This window comes from Canis lupus, chromosome 5 (assembly GCF_003254725.2).
Source record: "Canis lupus dingo isolate Sandy chromosome 5, ASM325472v2, whole genome shotgun sequence".
NCBI classification, from domain to species: Eukaryota; Metazoa; Chordata; class Mammalia; order Carnivora; family Canidae; genus Canis; species Canis lupus.
The window spans coordinates 67587419-67602241 of NC_064247.1; positions in this window are offsets into that span (position 1 = coordinate 67587419).

Sequence of the window (14823 nt, forward strand, 5' to 3'; positions counted from 1 at the left end):
CCAGTGTGTCCGTTTTTTGTCAGATGGAAACAGAGGGACTGGATCGAACAAAAATCCACATGATGCAGTTGTCTTAATTATTCCTATGAGTTGTTATGGAAATGTTGAATTCCCCATTATTTTATGTTCAGTAGTTTATACAGTATGCCTCTATGTTTGGGATACTGTTGTCATTGAGACTATAATAGTACAACTTAAATTCATTCTAAGGAGCCTGGCCCAGACCATTCACCCCTCTGAGCCTGTCTCCCTGTCTGTCTTACGCGCCCAACGGCCAGTCCCCTCCTTGCAGGGTGTGCCCGAGATTCAGGGAGGACACAGTGGTGCACAGCTGGTGCTCAGCAAGTGGTCCTTGAGCTTATTCTCCTCAGACACACAGCCCTCCTGGAAATCTGCTCTGCAGAGTGGAGGCACCTTTGTGCCTTGGTTTACCACTCCCCCCCCCCCCCGCCCAGGAAGCAAGCTTGGCTCTCCCCAGGATCACCGTTGCAGGAGGATGATGCTCTGCTTTTACACAGTCCTGTGCTGCCTGGGCTGAAATTCTTGCCCAAGTATCTCCAAATTTGGTCCTGCCCAGACTCTTGACCCCGTTTCCTGTCCCCCGCCCCTGTCCCCGCCCCTCTGTGCTGGCCGCCAGAGGGGCCGCTGTGGATGGGGGCCCTCCCCCGGAGCCCCCAGAAGCTGCCCAAAGAGGAAATCCTCTTCCTCCTCTTACAGGCTGGAAGCTACAGAATGTTTCTTTCGGAATGTTTTGGCTTCCACGTTGCAGAATGTTCTAGCCTCGTCGGCCACAGGTCAGCCGCAAGAGCCCCCCCCCCCTTCCCCTCTGGGCTGGCAATTCTTTGGCCAAAGACATGCTTGGCCCCTACCTCCCGTCTCCCACCACCCCCCGCCCGCCTCTGCCACCCCTTCTCCTGTTTGTTGCAAGCAACACAAAATATGCCAAGGAGCCCAGAAGAACCAACCGGAAATTACCCAAACTCGCCCACAGCTGATCCTTTCCAAAACTAGAGACGCCGGAGTAGCAGAAACATGACAGCTTGTGGCCCCCAACAGGACGAAGGCGGGGGAGATGGGGGAAAATCCGAAGGGCCAGATCGGATCCTGCCCTGGCCTTTGAAAAGAAAAATCCAGTTCTTTATTCATTTAGCTTCTAACCCTCCCCTCTTGGCAGCAGAATAATTAAATATTCATGCATTTTCTCCTTCCCCTAAGAAAGTGATAAGTCAGATTTCTGCACACACATAGAAAAAGTGCCCCAAGGCGAGGGGTTGGAGCCAAATTTCAGTTGAAGACAAAGCCTCCACTTCAATTTACGAATGAAAACAACCTTCACCTTTACTGCTGTGAATTTCCCAGATACACACGGTCAAGACAATCGGAGAATTATGAGGCTCCAGGACCAATTAGGGCTGTTTGTGTTGACGTAAAGTCTGGGGGAACTTTTTTCCTCCCCTTGCAAGTATTTATGATACTGACAGATGCAACAGGGGGGAAAAAATCCCAGTGCAGGAATAAGCCTGTGGGGCCCCGCGGGGAAGGATTCGCGCGAAGAGCAGCCCCCGGATCTGTCCGCACCCCGCTTCTGCGGCTGCCAGCGCCTCGGGACCGGGGCGGACAGCGGCTGTCGCGGGCCTACTGCGTGCGGGCCCGTTCCCAGGCGCGTGGGGAGCAGCAGGCGGTGCAGGGCGCTCGACAGGCCCGAGGGCAAGCGGCCCGACCCCTTCCGCAGGTGAGGGAGCCGCGAGCTGGGGCAGCCAAGGGCTTTCCTCCGCGGGAGTGGGATCCCAGCACAGAGACTCCTGCGCTGCTTGGGCTTCCGCTCCGTTCAGGTCCTACTGTGTGCAAGGTGCGGTGGGGTGAAGGGACGTGAGGGCAAGGCTCCCACTCCTACACGTGGCTGCCCAGTGGGAGGCAAAGCCTGCCACCCTCAGTCGGGCATGTGGTCAGCACCTACTGCATGCACGGGACAGAGTAACGGTCTAAGTGTCGCCTCCCCCACTGGGCCTGGAGTCTTGGACGAACCCCTGAGGCCACTGACCTCAAGGGTCCCATCTGGAAAACGGGCACAATGGGAAAAGCCCCTGGTGGGTCTCTGAGGGGACTCTCTGAGATGCAGCAGCACGGGACTCCCACGCATTTATGTAGCTGGTGGCCTGGGTCCAAATCCTGCCCCTACCACTTACTGGATGATCTCAGGCCTGCGATTTTACCCTCACTATGTCTCAGTCTCCACATCTGGAAAATGGGATGGTAACAGTGGCTAAAAGTGGCTATAATTTGTTAAACAGCACGTGCACGTTTTCTATCGTGTTCTGATTACGTGTTATGCTTCGTGACATAAAGATTGTGTGTGATGGTGGGGAAGGAACATTGCATACCAGCTCCCTCAGCACAGTCCGGCACATGGTGACTGGTCAGGAAATCTGTTGTTATTATCGTCAGCGAGAGCCACAGGGAGCAGCAGAGTGAGGGGCTCACCTTAGGGATATTAGAGGGAAAGAGACAGGAGCCAAGATCACTAGTCCATGCGGTACCTGAGAGAAAGATGCTCCAGCCGGGTCGCAGAGTCCCATGCCCGGGCACATGGCTTGTCGGATGGAGCCAGGTACTCTCACAGAGTCAACAACCTGCCCAACGGTCCCCGGCAGCCCTGGCCAAGAAGGAAGGACAGAATGACGGTTGATTAGGGCCTCCACCTCTGAATTTCTTTGCCTCCCTGGCTCAGCCCCCACAAGCCCCTCACGGAGCAGGCAGCTCCGAGACTGGGAGCCCACGCAGCAGATGGAAAGGCTCCCCAGCTGGCATGTGTGTGGAGGGGGGGTGGAGGGGGGGAAGGCGTAGTGATTTCCTGTGTCCCAATCCCAGCTCGCCCGCTCTCTGACCACATTTTTCCACCTCACTTTTTCCCTCATAATGCGCTCGCTCACACGTCTTAAGATCTAGATTGTGTTTTGTGAATGGAATGTAATTTGAGAGGCGGCGAGGCAAGTCCCGGTGAGGCTGTACAGATGGAGGAGGTGCCCCCACTCCGTGTGAAAGGCGAGCCAGGCGGCCCCGCGGGGTCCCTGGAGGCCAGGACAGCCGGTGAGACGGACAGGGCCAGGTGGGGAAGGTCACGGCGCTGGCAGGGCCAGGACAGGAGAGGCCAGGGCTCCCCTCTGCTCCCCCCACCCAGCCTCGTTTACTGGGCTTTGTGCTGATCAAACTCCAGGGTGGGACCACCCAGGGAGAGCCCGACCTCTGCCCGGGCGGGGGCACCTGGGGGCTGCGGTCCCTTCTCCCCGGGGCTCTGCTGACCTCCAGAGGCCCAGCCCCTGCACCGAGGGAAACCCACTCATTCATTTGTTCAAAAACTATTGATTTCGGGCTTACCGTGTGCCGGGAGCTGCACGACGCAGTGGGTACCCCCGCAAACCAGACAGCTGAGCCCCTGCCCTCAGGGACTGGCGGCGAAAAGCAGCCAACACGTGATTCTGAACATTAGCACGGACCTGGGTTTCCCTGCTGGTGTTAAATCGTTCAATCCCTACAGCAGCTCTAGAAAGAGATTAATCACTGCCCACTTCATAGATGAGGAAGTTGAGGCCCAGAGAGGTTTTTTTTTTTTTTTTCAGATTTTATTTATTCGTGGGAGACACAGAGAGGGAGGCACAGACATAGGGAGAGGGAGAAGCAGGCTCCCCGCGAGGAGCCCGATGTGGGACTCGATCTCGGGACCCCAGGATCATGCCCTGGGCCGAAGGCACTCAACCACTGAGCCACCCAGGTGTCGCCAATTCAGCAATTTTTTCAAAAGATTTTACTTATTTGGGAGAGGGAGAGAGTGGGCACGAGTGGGGGAGAGGCAGAGGAGGGAGGGAGAAGCGGAGAGAGAATCTCAGGCAGACTCCATGCTGAGCACCTAGCCTGACGCGGGGCTCGATTCCCAGGACCCTGAGATCACGCCCTGAGCTGATATCAAGAGTCAGACCCTTAGCTGAGCCACTCGGCAGTTTCCAGTATACTCACCAGGGCGCACAGCCATCACTGCTGTGTAGTGGGGAGCATTTTCATGACCCTCCAAAGGAAGCCCCACGTCCGTGTCACCCCCACTCTCCCTCCACGGCCCCGGCGACCATGAACCTACTTCTGGCTCTAACCATGTCCGTATTCTTGGTATTTCACATACACGGAACCATGCACTATGTGGGTCTTTTAAAACCGGCTCCTTTCACCTAGTAGGGTGTTTTTAGGGTCCACCTATGTCACAGCCGGTGCCGGACAGCTGAGCAACATCCCCTGGCGTGGTCGGGTCACATCTGTTTCTCCGTTCACCCGCTGATGGACACATGGGCTGTTTGCGCTTGCTGGCTACCGCAAACAGTGCTGCCATGAACATTCACGAATGTGTTTCCGCACGGCCGTTTCCCCTCGTCCTGAGCGGACACCTGGGAGGGGAAGGGCCGGGTCACCCGGGAGGTCTGGGTTTAACCTCTGGAGGAAGGGCCAGGGCAGCTGCACCCGTGTCCACTCCCGTGGGCGGCGCACCTGGGCTCCGGTTACTCTGCAAACCCACCGGCACAGGGTACCGACTATCTTTCTGATTCCAACCCTGGTAGGGGGGGTGACCCCTACTTGGCTCTCAACCCCCCAGAAGTAACTGATCTTGTGAACAGAGCTCTCACCCCCCAGAAGTAACTGTGCTGCTCCAGTTTAACGGGGGCCCCCAGGAAGTCAGGGTGCGCACCTGTCCTGACTCCCGTGGTCCCCGGTGCCCAGCCCCGAGCAGCTGCTCAACAGGAATGGTGTCAAATAAATCCTGACTGCACGCCGCTTTGATCTGAAGATTTTTTTTTTTAATCAGTGAGAAGTCAGAAAGCCACCCCGACATTGGTGTCGTGTGGAAATTCCCGGGTCCTGGGCGAGCTCTGCCCCGACCACTTGCGGTGGCTGCGGCCCCGCCGGGGCGGACCAAATCCCCAGGGTGACCGCCCCGGGAGTGGGGATACTCGGTGTTGGGCGGGGGGGGGGGGTGGCGGTGATGCCGGGTCCCGCGGCTGCCGCTTTGCTCCTGGACGACGCCCTGGCCTGGCCGGGGCCCAGCCCCCCAACTTGGCCCCGGAGGTGGTCAACTCGGCCAAATGTGGTGGGACGTCAATTGATGGGCGGATGTGCCGAGGCCGCCCCGCGAGGGAGGAAGCACGGGCGCTCGGCACTCACTGTTTCAAGACAGAAGTTCTGTCCGGCGACACTGAGTCGTCCCTGTGGGATCGGGGAGCCTGCGGGGAGGTCATCCTTTGTTCCCTCAGACGCAGGCGGCTTGGACGGTGGTCCCGGGCGTCAGTGGAACCCTGAAGTCAGCAGAGTGGCTCTTGGGCGCCTTCCCACTTTCCAGGCTCACACCCCCATGCTCCCCGCTCTGCCAGGAGGCTCCTGCCCCCCGCCCCGCTCATCCCCAGCTCCGGGGCCAGGAAGAGGAGGAATAGAAGCGGCTCACTGGGGAGCCCTGCCTGGCGCCAGACCCTGTCCAAGTGCTGTGCTGGCGTTCGCCCCCCACAAGCAAGGGGGCCGTCTTCTTCTTCCCATTTTACGGGTGAGGTCACTGAGGCCGGGAGCAAGTCCAAGCCACTCTGTAGTGGCATGACCAGGAGGCCAAGGACTCGAACCAAGCGCGCGGGGCTATGGAGGACCCCAAGAGGTGGCCTGGGGGTGGGGGAGGAACGGGCCAAAGTTCCCAGGAGCTCAAGACAGAGGCACAAATTAGGGAGCCCATGTGGTTCGAGCACACCAGCGGGAAGGGACAGAGCTCATATATATATGGGTGTTATAGAATCCTTTATTTGAATAAAATACTGTGATAGGGAGACCTCTGCTTTGACACACAGAGGCAGAGACACAGGCAGAGGGAGAAGCAGGCTCCCTGCAGGGAGCCCGATGGGGACTCCATCCCAGGACCCTGGGATCACGCCCTGAGCCGAAGGCAGACGCTAAACCGTTGAGCCACCCAGGCATCCTGGTTTGGGGGAGCTCTTAAAAAATACCCTGACATGGCCAAATCACAAGCTGTTGCATCTGCATGGGCTTCCCCCAGATGACAGTCTGTGTCTCTGCTGATTGGTGGACTCGGGACGCAGTGTGGAGGCTTGGCTCGGGCCTCGGTGCCATGCTGCTCTGCTCAGGCACAGAACAGACCATTCCCGATCAGTCTCCTCATCTGGAGAACTGGAAGGCGCCCCGTCCCCCGTGCCCCATGCCCCGCAGCCGTGTCCCTGGCACTGAGCCGTGTGTGCAGACCCTCGCCCTCATGATCCCCAGTGGCTCATCTGTGGCCCAGGCGGTCCTGCCCCCCACCTCATGGAGGCCTGGGGCCAGCGACCACTGGGACAGGCCGGGCGGCAAGAGGCAGATGACATACACCAGATGGTGGTCCCCAGCCTTTAAATACCGTACGTTAGTAATTCTTTCTTTTCTTCAGTTTTGGGGACCAACATAGGGTGGCCAACTTTGTGTTTTGCCAAGGGAGGACGGTTTTCAAAATACCACTTCCAAGCCACTGCCATTTTGCACCAAATAGGAGACACGTGAACCTCCAAAAGCAAAGGACATCAGCCGTTTGGGATATTTTTTTTTTTTAACTGGGGTCAGCCCCACTTTGTGAATACATTTGCTGCATTTTCCATATTCTTCCCCGTGTGTTTGCTTTGGACCGTGGAAATGCCAACCAGGCCTGCTCAGGCATGTGGCCGGCAACTGGGGGTCCCGGGCTGGGCTCCCCGGCGGAGGCGTCCTGCCCACGGCCAGCGGCAGTCATGGAGATGCGGCTGGGGAAAGCTCGGTGCTAGATTCCCACTGCGGGGGGCGGAGGGTAAGGGGTGCCCTCGAGAATCCATCCCCCTGAGGGAAGGGCCACGAGTCCTCCTGAGACCTTCCCCCACCCCGGCAGTGCCGTGAGCGCCCAGCGAGGCGTTTGCACCGTTAGAAATCCAACTTCTCCCGAACCTCGGTGGTTGGGTAGACAGATTGCAGATGGTCCTACTGTTTCCCACTGTTCTAGATGTTTGAAATCTTTCTTACCAAAAAGGTGGACAATAACAGAAATTACGCCAACGCAGAGTCTGTAAGAAACAAACCCGGGGATGCCTGTGATCTGCAGAGAGTAGGAGACCGTAGATGATTTACCAAAGGGAAAGGAAAGCAGCGTTTCCAAGTGTTACTAACGGACACCTCTGGATGGAGGATTGTGGGCTCTCGGCCTATGTCCCTGGATCTCCCATAATCAGGGGGAATTGATTTGTAAAGAACAGGAGCAGGGACCTGTCTTGGGGTCTTACGCTCCCCAACACCCTTCCCGTCTCTCCCCCCAAGGGAGCTGCTGATGGCGCCTACACTGTCTTCCCTTTGCTGAGGAGGGATAAATAAGGCTTCCCTGCTCTACAGAAACGTGTCTGCACCGAAGCCAGGAGTCCAGCAGAAGGAGGAAAGAGAGGAGCCGGGGGTTCCAGGGATGGTGCTGAGGGCTTTCTGCTCGTCGGAAGGCTGTTTGGGGGTCAGAGTCCTGGGGCTGCAGGGCCTGGGCAGACCTGCCGGCCGGCAGAGATGGGAGTACACCCCACACAGATCAGAACATGAGATTCAGAGAGGGAAAGCGACCCGCCCCAGGTCACACAGTGCGGTCTCCCCAGGACCGGGAGCCCTCCCCTGCAGGGCCCTTCCCCCACAGCGCTCCCAGGCTTTTCTATTTGATGCACCCAGATAGCAGCTACTCCAACCCCTTCCCGGCTTGTGCATCATCAGGTTTTGAAATCATCCCCGGGGTTTCCAAGGGAAACATATTTTGGGTTTTCTTTCTTTTCTTCTGCTCATTTGAAGAAATCTGAGAGTCCTTTCTAATTGTTTGGTCAAGACTGCAGACAGGCAGTGAGGCACGCCACAAATATGATCTTGAGCCCCAGGAACCCACCGGCCTGGAGAAACACAGGACATCGGGCCTGCCCCTGGTGCTTGGTCAGCACATGGGCTCTGAGTTCTAGACAGTACAGGGCATTTGCCAAGTTCTCCAGATCTCCGACATTGGGTCCCTGTTGGCACACGCTGAGGGAGTCTACGTCAAGCTTCCCGGGGCTGGGGCTTTCGTGAATGGCGGTACCAACTGAGTCCATGAGGAGTTGCTAGATGTGGGTCCTGCCAAAAGTGGGGCCCTGCAGCCTCGACTACATCCCCTCGCCTCCTTTGCAGCTAGGTGTGGCCATGTGACTAGGTTCTGGTCAATGGGATACAAGCACAAAGTGCTTTGTTGTACAAAGTGTGCAGCGTTTGTTGTACAAAGTGATGTGTACAACTTGAGTAAAGAAAGGAGCATGGTCTTTGTCCCTCTCTTCTCCTTACTGACTAGATAGATGGTGTACATGATGGCTGGACTTCCAGCAGCCATTTTGGACCAAGAGGCAACTAGGCATAGAAGCCAATAGAAGAATAAGATAGGAGAAATCTGGGCTCTGACATCATGACATCACACATCACACAAGTGAGAAATAAATAAATGTCCATGTTCTTCTTTAAAAATATTTTATTTACTTATTCATGAGACACAGAGAGAGGCAGAGAGAGAGGCAGAGACAGGAGAAGCAGACTCCATGCAAAGAGTCCGATATGGGACTCGATCCCAGGACACTGGGATCAGGTCCCAAGACAAAGGCAGATGCTCAGCCACTGAGCCACCCAGACTTCCCAAATGTCCATGTTCTTAAAGCCATGATTATATGCGGTTTTCTTTTACTTTGGCCAAAACTATTTTAAAATAATATACCTTATTATTTTTTTTTTTTGGTTGGGGGTTGGAGTTGCCATCAGTTGCAGAGGAGCTATAGGGGACCTACTATGTGTGAGAGTCTGGGGCAGACTCTGAGATGAGACTGATAATTATTATGCATAATAGTAATTTGTGATACGTGTCAGCGTGTATGTGTAAAGCACTTAGTTCAGTGCCTGGCACAGGGTAAGAGCCTGATAAATGTTAGCGACTATATTGTCCTTACAGGTGAATAAACCATGTATCCTGGTACATGGGATCCAAAGGGCCATCTGAGGTCAGAGGGAAGAGCCCAGGTGCTGGAGGCATTTGAACATGGCCTTAAAGACAGAATAAGAAGAGCAAGTGACATCAACAAACACCATGACCAAAAGCTTCATGGGTGTTACGTCCCATGATGCTGAGGTCCCTGAGCCTCAGAGAGAGTAAGTACCTCCCCAAGGACCCGTCAGGACTGGACACTTGGACACTCTGGCTCTGCAGTTTTCCTCCCCAAGGGTCTGCGGGCCAAGCATTGGGGCTCGAGCAATGGGAAGAGCATGAGCAAAGGGCCAGGGGTCCCATCTGGAGCTCCGGGCCCGTGTCCTGGAGTGGGGACGTGAGAAGGCCGGGGAAGGCAGTGGGGGCTCTGTGGTCAGCGTCGCCCTGGACAGGTGCCCCAATGAGTTCTCTGGCCCTTCAGTGTTTGTATAACTTCTTGTTCTCTGTGGCCAGCCCCAGAGAGGGGATACATGGCCAGCCTGGAATTTAGAGGGAGTTTCCTGTAGCTGTTGTAGCAAACGACCACAAACTTAGTGGCATAACACAACACACATCCTTTATCTCACGTGCTGGAGGTCGGGAGGCAGAGTAGGAGGCAGAGTCTGGGGGCGTGAAGGGCAGGCAGGGGGAGAACCCCGTCCCCGCCCCTTGCAGAGGCTGCCCATCACGGGGAACTGGGACACCCTGCTTCGTTCTGTATTGCTCTTTGCCAACACGAAGCCCAGCAACTGGGGCAGCATGCTGTGCCATCTGCTTGCCCATCGCCCCTACCAGCCACACCCCTCCTGGGCTGGCCTGATGCCCCCGCCCCCCCGCCCCCATGCATCCTCTCTTGGGATGGAGCCATTTCCCAGGAGTCTGGACCACCCTTATGCTTTCACCAACCCCAGCCCAGCTGGGGGCTCTGCTCAACCCCATTCCCACTTAGCATTCCCACTTCCCTCTTAGCAAGACCCCCGAGATCCCCCACACACATCCCCCACGCCAGATTCAGGATCGGAAGAAACACTGGGGCCAGGCAGGGCCGCAAAACCACTGCCAGTGGTGAGGCCTGCAGCAGCCCTGCACTGAGCCCCTTCCTGAGTTCAGGCATTAGCCCGCTGGCTTTGCACAGTCTGAAATGTCAGTGCAGCGTAATGTGGCTTCTGGAAAAAAAAACCCCAATTCAATCTTTGGCTGCAATGAAAATGTCTGAGGCTTGGATCCTGGGAGGGAAGAGCTCCCTGAGCCGAGCAAGGTCAGGCTACATATGGCGACGGGTCCCCCTGGGCTCTTGAGGGCCCTCTGCCCACCTGCACCTTACACTACCCTCCTGCCCTGGCTTACTACGGCCAGACCCCGAGGGTCCTTCCTAACACCTCCACAAGGTGAGCTTATGAGGGCGGATGATTACTGTCCCTCCTTCACTGAGGCTCAGTGAGGAGTTCTGGCCTGTGCTGCACCCCAGCCAGGAGCCTGGACTTGGCCCCCCCCCAACTCCCCTGGATAGAAGGTTCCATGAGGCAAGAACCTATGTCCTCGTGCAGGTAGGCATCCCTACCAGCAATCCAGAGCCAGGGTGGAGGGGACCCTCAGCAGCACCGAATCCCACAGAGAGGATCGACTGAGCCCAGGCCCAGAACCACCTCTGAGCGCTCCTCCCAAGTGTGAAACCCGACATTCCAGGAAACACTAATGACCCCAAATGGAGCAACATTCCCCAAAACGACGGGCCCAGCAGCCACAAAGATGTCAGAATCAGGCCAGCTAAAGACAGCCGGTGAGCCTGGACTGGATCCTAGAGCAGGAGAAAATTATGTTTGCTTATTTCCTACAATGACATTATTGGGACAAGTGTGAATTCTGAACAAAGTCTGTAGATGAGATAATAGAACATAATAATACGTGTTAGTTTTCTGATTTCGCCATTTGTACTGTGGCTATGTAAGAGGCCTGTCCTGCTCTTAGGAAACACCCACGAAGTGTCTGGGTCTGGGGGTGTCGGGTCCGCAACTTGCTCTCAAGTGGATCAGAAAACACGCACAGAAAGAGAGAGACAACGGTGAGACGAACTCAGGAAAATGTTAACATTTGGGGAATTTGGGTGAAAGCGTTCTTTCTTGCGGGATTTCTGTACCACTGAAATTATTTCAAAATAAAAAGTTACAAAATAGAAAAGTCAGAGTCTTGAAGGAGAGAGAGGTTGAGGAGCAGTTCTCAATGTAAGGAGACTAAGCAGCCTCGGGCAGGAATTGCAAACCCTCCCAGATCAGCAGGAAAGCCTGCGGTCCGGGGCTGGGACTGTGGGGGACGTGTGATGCCACCCCCGTCCCTGGATTTCCTGGGTGTGACAGTCAGGTGAGGGCCTGCAGGAGAACGTCCTTGCTCTTTGCAGGTGCACGTGGGAGTCTGGGCAAAGGGTCAGGATGTGCATCCCTCTCGTGGTTCACAGGAAAGAGAGACGGAGCCCAGGGGCTCTACACCCCGGTCCCCAGCAGGTGTGTTCAACTTCTGCCCGGACTCAGACCTGCCTGCCCCTGAAAAGGGGTGTGGGGTGGGGAGGCGGCGGGAGGGGGCGGGAGGGGCCCTGCAGCCCCGCGGCCCCCTGTCCCCTAGCTGTTCCCTCTCCGGCCGCAAGGTGTCTCCACGTGGCCCTACGAGAAGGTGGTTTTCATTTTCCAAAGTTCCTTCAAGTTGCTAAGATGGGAATCAAACGTGGCCCTTCCTGCCCGACCCGCCGGCCGCTCTCCCTGCCGCCCGTGTCGAGGCGGTGGTGGTGTCTGGGCTGTGCTTCCCGCCCGGGTTTCCAGGTCCCCCGCCTCGCCGCACCCCTGCGCTGGCTCGGAGGTCCCCATGAGGGGGTCTCTGCTGCCCTCCTGTGGCCGCTGCCTACCACACAGACGCCCCTCCCGGAGGGCAGGGGCCTGCAGAGCTCAAGAGCGTCTCCCCATCCTGGAAGAGCTGGGGGCTCCAGGGAAACTGAGTCAGTCCCTCAGGCAGAGGAGGGACTTAGGCTAAGGAGCTGGCTCGTGGGACTGGGGGTGCCGACAGGTCCAAACTCCACTGAGCAGCCTGGACACTCCCCTCCCCCTGCAGAAGCTGATGCTGGGGTCTGGAGGTGGAGTTCGGGAAGCTTAGTTTTTCTCCTGAGACCGGTGAGTGATGGAGGGATTGAGGATGGTGTGAGGCCCCCAGAGCACGGACATCGGGGCTGCCCATGTGCACCAGGTGAGGCTCAGGGCAACACCTACCTGGGCGTCTGATGGGTGGTGGGATGCTCTGAGGGCCAGGCAGCTGACCCAGAAATCTGACCACCATGGGACACCCGGGTGGCTCAGTGGTAGAGCGTCTGCCTTCAGCTCAGGGCGTGATTCTAGGGTCCTGGGATCGAGTCCCTCATTAGGCTCCCCGCAGGGAGCCTGCTTCTCCCTCTGCCTGTGTCTCTGCCTCTCTCTCTGTCTCTCATGAATAAATGGATAAAATCTGAAAGAGAAAGAAAAGAAGAAAGAAAGAGAGAGAAAGAAAGAAAGAAAATAAAGAAAGAGAAAGAAAGAAAAAGAAAAGAAAGAAAGAGAAAGAAAGAAAAGAAGAAAGAAAGAAAGAAAGAAAGAAAGAAAGAAAGAAAGAAAGAAAGAAAGAGGGTAGCCCAGGTGGCTCAGTGGTTTAGCGCCGCCTTCAGCCCAGGGCCTGATCCTGGAGACCCGGGATCGAGTCCCACGTCGGGCTCCCTGCGTGGAGCCTGCTTCTCCCTCTGCCTCTGTCTCTGCCTCTCTCTCTGTGTGTGTCTCTCATGAATAAATAAATAAATAAAATCTTTAAAAAAAAAAGAAAGAAATCTGACCACCAGGAGTTGGTCAGCAGGAATGTTTAAAGCATTTTTCCAGTATTTTAAGTAATTTTAAAGTATTTTTTATTTTATTTATTTTTTAAATTTTTATTTATTTATGATAGTCACACACACACAGAGAGAGAGAGGCAGAGACACAGGCAGAGGGAGAAGCAGGCTCCATGCACCAGGAGCCCGACGTGGGACTCGATCCCAGGTCCCCAGGATCGCGCCCTGGGCCAAAGGCAGGTGCCAAACCGCTGCGCCACCCAGGGATCCCAATTTTAAAGTATTTTAAAGTAAAATTTCCTGGTCTCACATTATGCTGTCCTGGTTTCCAACTCCTAATTTTTAAAAGAAAGCCCATCCTTTTTTTTTTTTTTTAAGATTTTATTTATTTATTCATGAGAGACAGAGAGAGAGAGAGACAGAGAGAGGCAGAGACACGGGCAGAGGGAGAAGCAGGCTCCATACACGCAGCCTGATGTGGGACTCGATCCCGAGTCTCCAGGATCACGCCCTGGGAAAGCCCACCCTTTGTAAGAGAAAGAGTCTGTTCTCTGAGTGTGCGAGGAGTAAGACCAGGGCTGTGCAGGGGGCTGAGCGGGGCTCCAAGGGTGGGCCCTGGGGGTGCTGGGCATCGCTGTTACCCTGGGGGTTACTTGCATGAGTCCTTGATGATGCCAGAGAGAGAGATACACAGAGATAGAGACGGGGAGAGGGAGAAAGAGAGAGACGGAGGGTAGAGAAATGAGAGCAAGGAGAGGCCACTTGTTTGCAAAGTCCCACGAAGCGAGGAGGGATGGGGAAGTCAGCCGGGGAGCATGTCTCCATAAGGAGGAGAGGTTTGCTCATGTTGACGCTGGCAGGAAGGAGCAAGAGGGACAGGGACACAGGGCAGGAGGCTTGTCTGGTCAGGGACAGGATCCAGAACCCAGGGCAAAGGTGCCTCTTCCACATTGGACAAGGCTCTCCGCCAGGCTTGTTCAGGAGGGCATTCATCAGCCAAAGAGATAATCAAATGTATAAGGCGCAGGTGTGAAGTCAGAGTGACGTCAGAGGAAACTAGGCAGGTCACCAGCCCCTAGTGAGGGAGAGAGGCTGGACACAGGAGGACACAGCATGTGGGGACGTGCAAGTGTCCTGGGGCTGCCATCCTGAAACGGGCCTTAACACGACAGAGGTTTATCCTACAGTCTGGAGGCCAGAGGTCCACAATCAGGGTGTGGGCAGGGCCGAGCTCCCTCTGAGGGCTCCGGGGCAAGACCCTTCCAGTCTCAGCCCCCGTGCCAGACGACTGTCTCCCTGGGTCTCTGCTTCTTCTTCTTATGAGGACATCAGTCGTTGGACCAGAGCACACAGTCCTCCAGCATGACTCATCTCACCTAATTCCACCTGCAATTTCACCCTCTCTCCAAATAAGATCCCTTCCGGAGGTTCTAGGGGGACATTTGGCCGGGGTGGGGGGACCCTGTTCTACTCAGTGCAGCCGCCAAGAGTGAAGGGAGCCAAGAATGTGAGAGGGATGTGACCAGGTGCACTGCACAGGGCAGGGGTACAGGAGCCCCCACCCCAGCGCTCCCTGGCTTCCTGCAGGGAAGAGCCTCAGGGCACCGGGGTGGGAGGAGGTGGGGAGCTCTGTAGGGTGTTTCCGCATCGCCCAGGGCCCGCAGGGAGCACAGGGCGCAGGGCAGCGTAGGGCGCGGCCAGGCAGCAGCAGCAGCACAGGGAGTCACCACCCCGGGCCCACCTGCCTGCGAGGAACTGCAGTGGGCGTCTGGCCCCTGCCCTGTCCCCTTTGCTTCACTCCAGAGACTTCTCTCTCCTAACGAGGGAGGACGAGCCAAGGAGCTATTGTCAGGATCCCATTTTCCAGGGGAGGCGACCCGCACAAGGTCACACAGCAGGGCTGGGGGCTGGGATGAGAGCCCGCGTTTAGCTTCCAGATGCACCAAATGAGCAGACT